This window comes from Polypterus senegalus, chromosome 13, assembly GCF_016835505.1.
Source record: "Polypterus senegalus isolate Bchr_013 chromosome 13, ASM1683550v1, whole genome shotgun sequence".
NCBI classification, from domain to species: Eukaryota; Metazoa; Chordata; class Cladistia; order Polypteriformes; family Polypteridae; genus Polypterus; species Polypterus senegalus.
In genome coordinates, this window is record NC_053166.1 from 36713107 (window position 1) to 36729388 (window position 16282).

At 37.0% G+C, this 16282-nt stretch overlaps 1 long non-coding RNA gene across 1 annotated transcript in view; it reads right to left on the reverse strand.

Moving 5' to 3' along the window:
• Positions 1 to 16282, reverse strand: part of LOC120542197 — a 38363-nt gene that overhangs the window by 16312 nt on the left and 5769 nt on the right. The window contains exon 2 of the long non-coding RNA XR_005636168.1: positions 14186 to 14252. This is a non-coding gene — a long non-coding RNA (uncharacterized LOC120542197). The remainder of the gene's footprint in view (positions 1 to 14185; positions 14253 to 16282) is intronic.

A 16282-nucleotide genomic window follows, 5' to 3' on the forward strand; every position in this document is an offset into this window, starting at 1 on the left:
TAAATAAATACGTTTTCAATGTTTGTCTATCAATCTAGACTCAATAATCTATGATGAAAGTGAAAAGCAGGTTTGCAAATTTATTAGAAATCAAAAACTGAAATCTTTCATTCAAATATTTTGTAGAAGCTCCTTTGTCAGTATTCCAAATCTGAGTCTTTGTGGGCAAGTCTCCACAAGCTTTACACATCTGAATTTCGGCGGTTTATCTCATTCTTCCTGGCAGATCCTTTCAAGCATCATTATATAGGAAAAGAAACATCTTCCTCCACAGATGTTCTATGAGTTTAAGTCTGGGCTTTGGTTGGGCAACTCAAGAACAGTAAGAGACTTGTCCTAATACCAACATTGTCTTGACTTTAAGCTTTGGGTCATGGTTGTGCTGAAACGTAAACTATTTCCTCATTTTGAGGTCACATGCACTCTGGAGTAGGATCAAGGACTGCTCTGTATTTGACTGCATTCACCCTTCCCTCCCCTCCACCTGACAAGTCTCCCTGTTTTCCTCCCTGTCCCTGCTGCTGAGAAATACCCTCATAGCATGATGCTGCCACCACCACACTTCACCATAATGATAATATAATGATAATAATCATAATGATGATTATTAGGTCGGCAATGAGCAGTTCCTGGTCTTTGCCAGACATACTTCTTGGAGTTGTGCCCAAAGGGTTCAGAATTATCAACCCTATCATATACGCTTGATTGATGAAGTTCTGCTAAGATGGTTGTCCTTCCAACAGGTTCTGTCATCTCAGTAAAGGACGTCTAGAGCTCTGTAAGAGTGACCAATCAGTTCTTGATCACCTCCCTGACCAAGGCCCTTCTTGCCCAGTTACTAAGTTTGGCCAGATGGCCAACTCTAGGAAGAGTCGCTGTAGTTTTTAAACTTCTTCTATTTCACAACTATTGAGGCCACTGTGCTCCTGGGAACACTCAAAGCTTTACAAATGGTTTTTATCTGATTGCTGTGACTTATATACCTCACCACAAATTGATTGCAGGGTTCTACAGATAATTTCTTAGACTTCATGGCTGGCTGAATACTTCTATGAATAAGAGATTTCAGTTTTTAATTTTTAATAAATTTGCTTCTATGAATGAAAGATTTCAGTTTTTAATTTTTAATAAATTTGCAATTCTTTCTGAAAACATGTTTTCAAGTTTTCACTATTCCTAGACTGATAAGGAAAAAATGGCAAATTTATCCACCTAAAATGGATAGTACAATTAAGTGTGCAGAAAGTGAAGGTGTTTGAATAATTTCCAAATCCACCATAGGTAATTCAGTGTAGTGCTTAGGGCAATATGTTTTAAACGAACCGACGGTTTATTCCCCATGTCAGATAATTGTGTGACCTTAAGGAAGTCATTCAAACTGCCCGTGTTTCAATGGTAGAAATATACAGTATACTGAATATAGTAATGGATCCTAACCTTGAACATTGCCATAGGTAAAGGTGTCTACAGCTTAGCATTACAGCTGTTAATTTCTACAAAGTGAGCTTTTGCACATTAAGTGACTTGTTCAGCATTTCTGTATTGAGCATTTTATACACATATTGCAGCTGTTTTTCATATAACAACACAAGCACCTAAGGGTTAAATGTTTTTCTCAGGGCCTTACTGTGCTAGGGATTGAATGTTTGTGGTGTTCAGCACATTACGTTAACTAGTAGGCCACACGGCCTTCAGTAGATTATTTTATATATCAACATTCTATAATAAGCACCATTCTCAAGTGTTTTTTTTTCTTTTAACATGAGCAGCTTAACAGTTTGAAAATTCTGTATTCAGTGTTCTGACTTAAGTAGCTCTGCCAGGGCCCCAAAATGAGATAGTAAGTACAGAAATGGCAAACCTATGCTTGTATATTCTACCTTTCTGAAGTGACCAGATGTTTTCATTCCTTAAACTACTGGAGCAGTAAAAATGTAACTGTTTTGCTCAGGATCATATACTGTATTCAGCTGAATTAGCATCTTTGTGGCATATAACCACTTACAGTATATCAAATTTCACTTGGATGACTTCTGATATGTTTCGTCTAAGGTGTGACTTACCTTCACATATTATCAAACTTCTCTGTAAAGATTTTAGTTCTCAATTTGCCTTTTTAATTTATATTGTGAACAACTGAGTAAAGAAACCTCACCCCAAGCTCATTCATATGCATTTAACAACACTATTTCTGGCGGTCAATGTGCCTCATTGACTAACTCATCATCTTCTCTTGGTTTAAAATGCTGACCCATCTGCAGCTGATTAACACAACAATTACCTATAATAACACTGTAGTACTGAAGCTTTCTTTCTTATCATAACACTGTGGCCTTGGCAGAACTCTTTGCATAGCCCAAATAAAGCAATGCAGTGTTTCTTATCTGTGGGCTTGAAGCTGACAGTGTTTTCAGGTAATTGCTCATAAACAGGGTGGAACAGACGCTCAGTGGTTAGGGCTGTTCTCTCTTGGCTGTGCATTTGATGCGCAGCCCCACATTATGGCCCTCTTCAAACTACTTTCTTATTTGAAAATGCAGCCTCAGCACTGCATGCGGATGGCTGAAAAAAACACACTGAGATCATGCTCTGATTGGCTTGCACTTACTAACAGAACTTCCCTGATTGGGTCCTGCTCATCACAATGTCTAATTACCTGATTAGTCACCCTTCACGAAATAAAGGCATATTACAACATAGCGGACATACAGGAGTTGCTTTCCATGGAACTGGTTGTGTTGCTTACCCATATGCTTCCAAATTATGTTTTGTTGCATACATGTGTAAAAGGCAAATTTACCAGTCGCTACAGTTTTTCAAGTCCCTGGGCTGATGCAATTTCTGAATAGTTTCTGCTTTGTGTCCAGTTCTGCCAGGATAGTCTCCAGTTAACTTTAACAAGATTAAGTAGGTTTAATAATCGTCGATGGCTGTATTCTTTTTTTTTTTTTAAACTGAACAAGATTGGTGGAAGAAGACAGATCTGAAGAAATCACGGATTAAAATAGAGCCAATATGCTAGAAAACGAATGTCCTCAAAACTAAGAAAGACATCTGTTAAGGATAACAGTAAAACAGGGATAGGACAGGAAGGCTTTTCAGCCTGTAATAGAATAAAAATTGTAGTGTTTAAACAGAAACTATTAGCAATACATGCTACCTTGCTGCTTCGGTCCATGTTTAAGACATATCACTAGCAAAATGTACAGTGGTTAGTGTTGACTCAATAGTCTAGCCTAGTCTAAGCCTTTTCATTATTTTTGTGGAGTTTGCATTTTCTCAGAGAAAGCTGCTGCTGCTTCCTCCATTTTGGCCTAAGATTTCTAGATGAAAAATTTCTGTTTTTAAGGCATGACTTGAAGGTGTGTTTAAACTACTTCATGGGACTACTGGATTTGTTAGGGGAGACAAAAGTTGGACAATCTAATGGAGTAGGTCTTTCACTGGAAATTGTTCTGGGTAATCACTCTTTCACTGCTCATCATTTTACCTTGGTAGGGATACTAAAATTGATACAGCAGTCCTCTCATTTCTTACAGAAGCAATATGTTAGTAGGGCTAATGAAATCTTTCAAGACCTTTCAGGTATTGACAGGAATTAACCAGTGTCATGGTAGTCAGAGAAATGGCTTTACAGACCATGATCTTAGTTCTCGAAGACCTGGCAGCACAGGTTCCTCAAAGGAGATGCTGACACAACTAATTTATGGTTGGCTCACCTTCTCAATGGTTTCTAGTCAACAACATGTAGTATTTCTCTATAAGCAGTGGTTACAAGGGTTATATTAAAGCTGCAAGATCTTAGTCAAGGTAAAGAGTAAGAAGAACAGCAACTTGAGAAGCTTGTATTTGGCCTTAAAAATTATGTGTACATGTTATGTTATGTGGCATTTTTGTCTCCCAAGCAATTATGTTTTATTTTAACAATATTTAGATTTGTGCAGGTTAGGTTAGTTGAATAAGTGAGTTTGAGTGGTGCAAAAGTCTAGTGGCTTGTTCTAGACTAGTCCTTTTTTTTTAAATTAATGTTTCCTAGAATGCCTCTAGTCCCCAATGACTCTGGCCTAGAACAAGGAAGTTTGAAGAATGACCAGTGAACTGAAAATGGAGCAGAATAATGATTAAAAAAATGTAGATCTTATTACAAAGTCACAGCTGAAGTCATTCAGTGATCCAGGAGTCTCTGAACAGTGATGAGTTTTGTAGGTCATTTATGCTAGGAACAATCTTCCTGAGAGCCTTCTGGCAAATAGCCTGGTCAAAAAATGTAGGTCATGTGTTATTCTTGTCCACACTGTGAACTCATAAAATTGTTAAACAACTTTGCCTGAGTAATTGCCCAAATGCCTCATCTGTCACCATGGATTTTGAGTTGGCAGGTGTTTTAAGTGCTTCTTCTGGTGTTGCAAAATAACAGCATTTACCAATTCACCTTTCTGAATGATTCCCCTCTTTGAGCTGGTGACAGGTGGGACCATTTCAACACAGCCCACATTAGTTTTTCACATTCTAGAAAGAAATCTACATAGTGTAATGATAAGCAAGATAGTATGTCCCCTTGGCATTCCGCTCTATCTTTTTTTTTTTCTTTCTTTTCACTGGACCTTACTCTTATTCTATGTTAATTAATGTTGACTTATTTTATTTTCTTACTGTGTCTTTTATTTTTCTATTCTTAATTATGTAAAGCACTTTGAGCTACATTTTTCGAATGAAAATGTGCTATATAAATAAATGTTTTTGTTGTTATTGTTGTTTGGACTTGGACCACCTTCTGAGTCTCAGCTTTACCATGGTGGTGTTCTTAACATTATTGTGACATCGTGCAGTACATTTTATTTTTGAAGTCTAAAAGGTCCTGTGTTTCTTCATCATTTTTGTGAGGTGTTGTTGAGACTCCTGGCATAAATTTCATAGATGATTTTGAGCTGTTACCTATAAATGTCATGTGTTATAATAAGCTTGTTTTAATTTTTTTTTTCAGCCTTTCCCCTGGTTGTTGGCAACACATTACTAAATCATTACTAAATCTAAAGAGATTTTTAAGTAAGGAATATGCATTTCTTTCATTTATTTTTTGTTCCAATACTGCTTTAAGGTTAATTTATCTTTTAGTGTATCTATTTATCTTCCTGCAACTCTGTCTTTTTTGTCAGCTTCCATGGTGTTGCTATTGTCTCAGATAACTCAGAGATAAGTCTGTTGTCTGAGATTTGAATCAAATGACTTTTTTTTCAAGGTTTTTCCTTGCTAATTTTGCTCCTTTAATGATTCCTCACCAGTGTACTTCTAACTAAGACTTTCAGAGTTGTGTTTCTGGGTTTTGGCTTCTTGATTTTCTTTTTGATGCAAACGTGGCCTGTTTTTTTGAGTTATGTTTTATTTCCTGATCCATTATTTAAAGTAAAATCTACGTCTGTCATAACATCAAGAAATCTAATAATTTTGGGCTAATTTTTTGGATTTTAGTATTTTTTGCTTTGATTTTTTTACTAATGTTTATTATTAATGCCTTTTGTGTCAATTTATTATGGAACTTTCCCTCTATGAATGCTTTCCTGCTGCTTTTGATTGCACATATGACAACTGATGATGCATCTGACGTCATGTTGTTCATGATTGAAGGAGTGAAGTAATAGTTTTTTGGAACTTTAAAAACTGAAGGAAAGGTTTTATAGGAAAGGAAAAGGAAATAATTAGGTACAAATTTACTTTAGCTTACAGGTTCTCTGTTATTTATTTTTTTCCCATATATGAAAGTTCACCAAAATTGATCGACCATCTTCTGATCAATGGTTACGACTCTTGTTTATGCCCAGACTTTTCCCACTAACTACTACTAATTTGCTGTCATTTAAGAAGAGATTCTTGTTGGTCAAAATGCCATATTAAATCTCACCAATTACTTGACTCAAGAGAACCAACAATTTTGATACTTACAGTTTTAAGAAAAAAATCTTATTTAAAACTACTGTTTGAAACAACTAATATAATAACAGACTTTATGTTTCCCATTTTTGGGAATTGAATCATAACATATTATCAGTTATTTACATTATAGTTCTTTTGGTTTTCCTTCCATTCCTATAGATAGGTGTGTGACAATTCTACAATTGTGTGTCCTGTCACAAAATGGTGCCTTGAAGTTAACTTTAAAGGTTCCAGGCTCCACAAACCTGACATGGTTTGAACATGGATGGATAGATGGATGGATGTAAGTATCAATTGTTGCAAACAATTTTTCAGTCCACTGTAGATAAATAGATTATGTCATCATAATCTGTGTTGACAGTGTGGAAGACTGCCGGCTTCCGAGGCCGGTCCGCAGCTTCTGAGGTCCAGCAGGGCCTTATGGACTCTGTGGTGTTTATACACAGCCCTTAAATGCTGTGGGGGACTTATGGGCTCTGTTGTGCCTTATGACCGCGCCACGGTCATTTTGAAGTCATAGACTGATTGCCCTGACCCGGAAGGAATAACAGACTGCTGGGACAGGAATTCGGGGCCTAGGACGGTGCCTCAGTCCAGACACTGAGCTGTGCTGGGTGGGAGAAAAAGTGTCTGGGCGAGGAGGAAACTTGGTGCACTGAATAAATAACCTGGTCTCGGAAAGGGTCTTAAACACTGGCATAGCCGGCAGGATTCTCTGGCCGCCTGTTGGCAGAGGACCTGCATAAAAACAAAATGTGTCCTGGACCCTCCTGATGACACCCGGCACACGGACAAATCCCGGCGCAGCGCATTCCTTAGACGGTCCGGGGTGCCGCATTCCGCTACGGAGGCGGCTGCAGGTAAACCGCCCGATTGCAGCGGCGTCTTGGATGACATGCCTCGGCAAAATGGCCGCGGCTCCCAGAAGGCAAGTCGCGTGAAAGGCGGCTAGAGACAGCCGCGTTGGTGACAACAGACTGGTCACCCGCGGGGTGTCGGGGCGGTGGAGGAAACCCGAGTCCGCCGACGAGGCCGGGTCGCCCCTAACAGCCTCCTCGAAGGGAGGGAAGGCGGGCGCGCCCGAAAGAAAAGCCACCGACAAAGAGGGACGGGTTGTGGCTGACTTCTGAGGACTCCAACTCCCAGGAGCCTTTGCGCGACCCAGCGGAACACGCGCCTGGAGGCGGCGTGCTCATTGGTTCCCGGCGGAAGGTAAGCTCAACACGGAAGAAAATGCAGAGCCCCTGCAGTAAAGGCGCTGAAGGATTTGTGCAGCCAGGTGAGTCCCTCCCGTGTCGTAGAGAATAAGGGGACACAGTGCGATCGGGCACCGCTGAGAATGAGTAGCGTGCCAAAGCACTGTGTGCCCGACAAGAGACTGGGGCACATTCACCAGGACCCGACCGGTCTTAAGTGCGGGTAGCGCCGATGGTAGGAGTGCCGGGGATGCGCCGCTCTATTCATCGGTATGCCTCAGGCTGAGCGCAAGCCCCAGATCAAGCGGGAGATCCCCAAAAGGAAAGGTGGGTCTCCCACAGGCCGCAACCGGGCCACGAGGCGCATTGTCCCCGGGAGACAGGAAGTACACCGAAGGCCGGATGACGCGTCCTCCTGGAAAATACTTGTGGAAGACTGCCGGCTTCCGAGGCCGGTCCGCATCTCCATATCCAGCAGGGCCTTATGGACTCTGTGGTGTTTATACACAGCCCTGCTGGATACCTTGGGCGCCACCAGGAGTCGCTGTGGGGACTTATGGGCTCTGTTGTGCCTTATGACCGGGAGTTCACGTCAGGAAGGTATGGCTGCTCCCGGGTTGAAGTCAATGATTGCCCTGACCCGCACTGCTGGGACAGGAATACCTGGTTATCTCCTCAGTCCAGACACTGAGCTGTGCTGGGTGGGAGAGGAGCAAAGTGTCTGGGCGAGGAGGAGAGGTTATTGTGTTTATTAGAGTGTGGTTATTTGTAGTTGATGAGTAGTGTGGAAGGTGCTCCTGAAAGAAAATAAAAAGAGTCTTCAACTGTTACCTGGTCTCGGGAGTCGTACCTGAGGGTTCGAGGGTGCACTACTGCCCCCTACTGCCACAACAGATATCAGCTTCTGACCATATCTACACATTAAATGTGAATCTAATGCACTATTTCAAATAAGCTATTTAGTAATAAAAACAGAAAACTAAATAAATAATAAATCTTAAAAAAACCACTGTCATACATTTATTCACAACATACTTGAAGAAGCCCAAACATTTCATATGCTGCACAGGAGGAAAAATATTCAGATATATACCCCAAATTGGTTTTATTCTGGATATTTTCAGCTGCCTTTTAACAATAAGCACCCTGTTTCTCACTAACATCAGCTCCCTTTGCCAAAACATATTCTGAATAACAGCAGTGTTACTCTATCTGTTGATGTTTAATGCACTGTCTAATTCAGTGTGTGCCTGAGTAAAAAATCAACACTTCTCTCTATATACTTGCATAAGTAGATGTTTTATTCAAAAACAAAAGAACCTTATGGTTGTACCCATACTATGTTAAAACTTGGTCACAGTTTGCAAGTGAGTTATTTGTACATTAATTCACCAAAAATGAATTCTTTCATATATAGAGTAATGTATGTTCAATTATTTGATTCATCAGGCTAATATTATATTTCTATCTCCTAAACGTTTGTTATATAATATTATGGAAAAAAACAGTGTAAAATAAGGCAAAAACATCTATACACTATCTATCTGCTTCAAATTAAGTAAATTATGTAATTATGTAGTCACACTACTGCACTGTCACTTTGCTTATTTCAAGGTGCTTTGAGTGTGCTGCTCACTTGCAATGCCTTAAAACAGGAAGACTTCATCCGTCTGCTGAAACTGTAATTTTATTTAAATTTACCATATGGGACATATGAGATCCACTGAAGCTTTGTCACACTCCTTACTGGAATCACTTGTTCAGATCTCTGGTTCACCAGAACTCTGTCTGTTACTAAGGTGTTTTTCTATTGTGTTCAGGAGTGGTGACTTGCCAAGGGTGACACAGTAAATCCAGAAAATCCACAGTTCAAAACATTGGGCCTTAACTACTATCCCATACTGCATGCATAGAGAATACTATGATAGGAAAAACAAAGAGAAAAGGGCAATGAAATGGCATATTTAATGATAATAAATAATATATAGGAAAAAAAGTAAAGAAACAAAGCATGCAGATAAAAGTTTGTTAGAAAAGAAAAATGAGATACAATATCCATCACTCTTTATCTTTACATACAACTGCTGTATTAGCAAATGAAATCCACTCCTTTTCAGAACAACCCTGCAGATATGAATGAGTGCCCACATGTATATCTGGCATTTTAATCTATTTTTTAATTAAATGGTAAAATATTAAAGGTAATATACTATAAATAATGACTGCATTGGCATTGCATTATACATATATATGTAGATATTTACACATTTATACACTAAAAAACACACATGCATAAATAAATTAACCCTATTTAACATATGCATAAGCTGGAATTTCCAGTGGAAAGAGTAGAAGTCAGTCAAAAGTATTTAGGTATGTCTATCAAATGTTGTTTTTTCACTACTCACATTTGTTGAAAAAATGTAAGTACTGTACTTTATATGTGACTGCCCAAATAACTAAAAAGTACACTCCATCAGATTAAGACAAATAAAATGTTTTTCTGCAGTGTTACTAATACTTAATGCTAAACATTTTACAACCTAAAAGTAATGTTTGAGGTTTCTTGGATATGTACTTTAAATGATGAAAGGCTACTCAATTTGTACAATTCAGAGAGTAAATTTCACATTTCTAAGTCAAATTTTCAGTTTTAAGGCAGAATATGACATTGTATTATATTGTTGATTGGTGGCTGTATTTCTGTCAATGTAAGAGAGATGGTCTACACATATACAATTTTCAGAACATACACCTCTTATTAATATTCAGATAGTAAACAACTACTAATCAGAGGGTGATGAACAATAACATAAAATAGAAACAATAATAATTATAAATAAAACTGATGTCCTTATCTTGTAAAAAGATTATGAGCAGAGCCTGATTGCAACATCGGAAAAACATTGTGGACAATGGCAAGAGTCAGACTAATATGAACATAAGCAGCTGACTGCTGGGGGGAGGGTGGGGGACCACTTATGGAAACAGAATGAAACCTGGTCCCCAATTTAACTGGCAGTAAGAATGAGATATATGGAGCCTTTGAGAAAGAAATGGGTGGGAGGGATGGAGGTAACAAAAGAGACACTGATAATAGGCTTTAATGGGGCATTCAGATTCAGGCATCTGGAACAAAAGGCAGGCCTTTAGATTTAGCAGCGGGTAAGACTGTGGGTGTCAACAGCATGGTGTGTTAATGCTAGCGGGGCAAATCTTGCTGGACAGAAGAAGGACTGGAATGCAAGCTTGTTTTGAAGCAGAGCACATCGAACACAGAAGACTTAATCAAGGGCTTCCTGCAGAGTCTGGCCAGTGAGATCCCCGGAAAGAGAATCACACAGGCACAGTGAGACACGGATACCCTCCCATACATTGTCCAAACTAGTAATTACAGTCTCTCAAAGATGTGGTGTATTAATAGGAGTAGCCCAGTAATGGCACACTAAATCTGTATGGATTTAAGTTTATGCTTGGTTGTATTGATTTGGGCTTGGTATGTCATTAGTCATTAGTATGGACTGTCATGTTTACCCCTTGGTTATCTGGTGTCTAATGGCAGAATTATAACACCCTCAAGCCTTTTAATAGAGGATAATAATAGGAAAATAAACTGATAACAGCTGGAAGACATTGTGCACTCATAAATCTTCATGCTTCAGCTTATAAAATATTGGAAATTAAAAAAAATATGTAAAATACAAAATTGGATAACTAAAGCTCTTCCTTGAATGCATCATACTAACTGTAAACAATAGTATAAATATTAATTCCTGCAGTTTATTTCACTTTCTAGCTTCACCCCATAACAAGAAACATGATTCATCATTTCTTACTTTTTCTGGAATTTGCTCAGTTCAAGATAAATTATAAGAGGGCTTGTTGGATGGCCTCACTGCCTTAGGTTCTAAGCAGGTTTGTTTGATTAGACTTAGCAAGATCAAGAGAAAAAAAGGCCACTAAAGAGGCAATGATTCTGACATTCTACAGTACCACCACATTATGGTTTGGCAGTCAGATTCTTCTTGTAAATGTGTCATTAATCATTGCCCATTGTGTACCCAGCTGGACGAGATTTGGCTGTAAAGATGAGCTGCATACCTGGATTAACTGCCAAGGCTTTGTTTGTTTCTTCACTTCAAGCTATGCTCAGTTAATTTTTAAAGCACTCAAAACAATTGCCTTTCCCGTCAAATATGTTAAAAAGTAAAATTTCCTTAAAATATATAAAAAAAACATCTGCAAAAGCTATTATCAGATGTTTTGCATATCTGCAAATCTCTAACATGAGTGTCTTAGAAAATCATTTAAGAACACCATGCTTTTTACCAAAAACATTTAAATAAGGGTTTTCCAATATGGGTTTAGATAGCTAGAAAGCTAGACAGACAGACAGATGGATAGATAGATAGACAGACAGACAGACGGATAGATAGATAGATACTGTAGATAGATAGATGGATAGACAGATAGATAGACAGATAGACAGATAGACAGATAGATAGATAGATAGATAGATAGATAGATAGATAGATAGATAGATAGATAGATAGATAGATAGATAGATAGATAGATATTTCTCCCTGGGGGAATCTACAGTAGTTTTTAGAGAAGCTCAATAAATATAACCTCTAACAAACAATAGCAACAGTCCCTCTCAAACACACACTAGAATTATAGAAAAATATCTGTCTTGATTAATAATAACAGAGCAGTCACAGCCATTATAATAATGTACCGCTGTAGGTATAAAGGAGCCCCAATAGTGTTTTTTGACACATTTCTTGAAAAATATTGAAAAGTAAAAAATACTATGTTAATAACTTATAAATATATCAGATACATAAGCTTAAACTATATGGTAAACATTAAAACACATTCTCACATTATTACATATTCTTTGCTCATCTGAATCTGCTCAGTACAAATCAGGTAGACAGAATACTGTCACAGTTATTATTATATACAGTATACATGTATGCATGTATCTGTTTATTTTATATATATCCACAATATAAACCAATCTGTTAGACATTTTTCATTAGTCAATTAAAGTAACAGAATAAGCAAACATGTTAATTTATTCATTTTTTTAATTTGACATTTACTTATTGGAGATAATTTCTGAAAGTAGAAGGCTTTGGCAGCAAAGAAAACAAACAAATTTCAAGATGACTTAATAGATAACAGACATATGAAATATACAAGAGGAGAAAGAATACTCTGCAAGAGGTGAGGCCAGAGCAGGATCTATCTTTGGACTGATTATGCCTTCTAAGTAATATTAATGAGATTTATTTTCATCCAGAGAGTATAGCTGTAGGACCTGGTAGTTGACAACAAAACTGATGGCTGAGTAAATTTAAGGAGGTGCCAAAAATAATTTAAAAACACCCAGACAATCCTCAAAAAAGGGTCAACAGAATATGCAGTTTCATATAAAAAAAGTTCAAAGTGATACATGAAAATAAAAGGAACATTATTTATAAACAAATCATGTGTGACACTGACCTATAGAATGCAAGATTTGAAAAGGTTATTATGGGTTATATTGAGCAACATCCGTAGTTAGATTAGATTAGATTCCTTTGTGCGGTTTTGGTCATCCTGCAACAAACAACACATTATGGGTGGACAAACTGCACAAATGTCCAGGATTCCACAGACGACAAAGTTCTGGTATAACTGACTATGATATGAGTTGAGGTAGCATGAACTTCATTTGTTTATTAGGGTAAATCAACAGATGTCAGATTGCCATGTTGATGTACAGTAGGCTTGTGTACGCAGTGTTGATGGCCAACCAGATCAAGCTGTGTCAGCTGCACTTGTTCTTCCTACTTTAAACCATTAACCCCATTCATAAACTTTTCAGTGAGTCAAGCTGTTTTCACTTCCTTACTGAGCCAACATTCTTCAGTGAATTTCAGCAGGTTTCATTCAATTTGCCCAAAGAAATCTCACTATGGCGGATTGTTCAACAATGGTGCAATCTCATACCGGAGCATCCATGTTCATTTGACCTTGGCTTCAACTAAGATTAATGGGAGAGCACTGTGCTTTTAGTGTTTGAACTACCAATGAGCCATCGTGAACATGTTGTATTGCATCAGCTTCTAAACTGTTGCGGTTACCATGTCATTTTCAAATTACCAATACTTTTTGATTTATTCTCATATTATTTTATGTTGTGTTTGTTAACAACTTTGAGCAAAGTCCTAGAAGAATCCCTGTGATTCAAAAGTATTAGAAAAAAACAGGGTGTTCATAAATAAATTTCTACTGTTGTTTATAAAATTTATATATGCTTTATTTAATTTATTTTAATATTTACTCAATCTTTCATATTCTGTTTTTTCAGATAGCATCCATAGATTAGCTAAATTTAAAAGATGGACAAATTATAAACCAACCTAGAATATACATTGCTAATTTATTCACTATTTTCATTCTCTTTATCTTAAAGTTTAAGATCAACTTATCAGACCAAACTAAAGTGAGGACTTAACTGCCATACTTCACATAGAGTGCAGGCCAGTACTGTTTTTTGTAGTGAATGGTGTAGGTTCAGACAAACTGGACAAATGGGGTCCATGGAAGTTCCCAAAGCAGTATGTACCCTTGACTTCATGAGGACCATCTTAAGGATTACACCCAAGTTATGCCCCATATCCCTTTGCTGATGTCACTGCTACATCCACACCCATCCGATTTTCTCTTAAAACACATAGAATGTCTGCTGTTATCTCACATTCTGATTGCAACAACAATCATACATTTCTACATACAGTATTTACCTTAGCAATTTTAAGCAAGCTTAATGTATACAAAAATGTGAGGCTGTCTGTGGTGAAGAAATATATTTGAAGCCATTTTAAAACTGAAGCTATTTTACCACTATAGTATATGATATGCCTAAACAGGAGCTCTTGCATCCTAAATGGCATTACCTAAACAGGTCAATTGTTGATTGAACTTTTAGTGAGTTACTTGGTCATATAGTTTATGTACAGTATGACACCTGAATAAAAAATGGAAATAAATAAAAGATGCAATACCTTTCAGGCAGAGACTGTCCCAGGATTTTGTAATATTTTATCAGCCACTCATTTCACAAAACCTATGCTGTAAATAATAAAAAAAAGTGATTGTAACAAGCCATGAATTTTAGTTTATAGCATACCTAAACTAGCTATATAGTTGACAGAGGACACTTGTAAAACTTACTGCAAAGCCTGGAGCTGATTATATTTACCAACATTAAATTTTTAAAAATTGGCATTTCAAAAATGATACTACAATCAATTACATTTTCAATTGTCCACGTTATTGTTTATATCCTTTAAGGTAATATTAAAAAGGTCATTATCAACATGTCGGTTGGTTCACCTTTTGACTGAAGAACATCTACTTCAAGAACACATAACAACTGAACACAATATGAATTTTCAAAGCAAACAGGGAACAATGCCTATCACCATCACCTCAGACCTATTTCTTTTATCAACTATAGAGGAATGTTGCTGTTTTGATTATTTTTATCTGTACTTGATAAACAATAAACACAATATGCTTGAAACTTATAAACTTGGTATCATTGTCACTTATACATCTGAAAGACAATATAATTTTTCTTTTACTAGTGAGGGCATAGTTACTTAGCTTTTGTTTTTTTATCACTTTTGTATTTCCATTTTTTTAATCTTTTTCTGTCTTTAAAATGTTAATTACTTCAAAATAGTTAAAGTGCTCTCCTTGAATCTAATCAGAAAAATCAGGGTACTAGTAAGATGGTGAATTTTAATCCATCACTTTAAGGTACCACAAAAACAAGTAATTTCTGCTACTAGAGCATACCTTTTTATTTTTCCATATACCCGTTACATTACTAGCCTCATTGTTTTTAAAAACCCTACACTCCTGTTTATTTAAAATTCTTATTAATTGCACTAGAAAGACTGTCACATTGCTATTTAACACAAAGAAGAAAAAGTAGAGAAAACAGAACATGATGTATGCTGCTATACACAAAAAAGATTTCATATACTTGTGGCTTGGTGGTCATTTTCACTGCAGTGTGAAAATAATCGTAAGCAAAAAATGTGTCAGTTCACAAAAGAAAACAATTCTCCACCTTCAACAACACTAATTTTATGCCTTGCTCTCTTGCTCCCTTGACTCAGAGTCCTTAGTTTTGCATATCACTGCATTTCACACAGCTGGGTGAGGTCTTCCTCTCCTGTCATCAGTTTAAATTTTCAGATTCTTTCCAGCATGATGTGTGCACACAACATTCAAGAAGAACCGATCCACAAGGACAGGTGAAAAAGTTATGTGCTAATTTTTTAATATCAGCCAGACATCTAGCAATTTATTATTCTGAGAGGACTACTGAAAATAATCTTGCCCAAGGCACCAACAAATAAGGCCTTAAGCAAAACTGAAAGAATTAAGTACAGCACAGCAAAGAATTTAATATTTTTGCAAACACAATTTTGAATGTGCATGCTCACAGCATAATACTTCATTATGTAATTGTGAAATATGACAGATATTATATCCAGTCCTTGATCTTCTGTGAGCATTTTATGATTTTACAGTCTTTTAAATGATGATAAACTATATGGATAATGCAGTCTTTTCAGTACCATTTATTTACTGTTTTCAAATGTTTTGTTTTCTTCTAGCCCAGAAGCCTTTACTCCAGTACAACAAATGCCACAAGGCATAATGAAGTAATAAGAAAAGATAAATAAAACAGAGCTATGATCTTTGTATGGGCCTTTTGCAACAGGTTAATTTGATAGATGATATTATTACAGAAAAACAATAGCACGAGTCAAATGAATATTTCAGAATGCACAACGGAACAAATAAAGCTAAATTAAGTTGAGGCAGATCAAAGCAGTCTTCAAAAACTGAAAGGATTAGACAAAGAAAAGGTGATAATTTCATGGCCCTTCTGATTTCAGAATGTGGGTGACAATAATGAGGGAATAGCAAGGATGCAAGGAAAGTCTTTTACACTAAATCAAGATACTGCTCTTGAATTTTAATGATTGGTTTAAAGAAGCATTAAATCAAAGAGTGGTGGACCACTTTTACCTCTGCGGCATCATGTAATCTCTTGCATCTTTTGTGATTATTCTGACCTC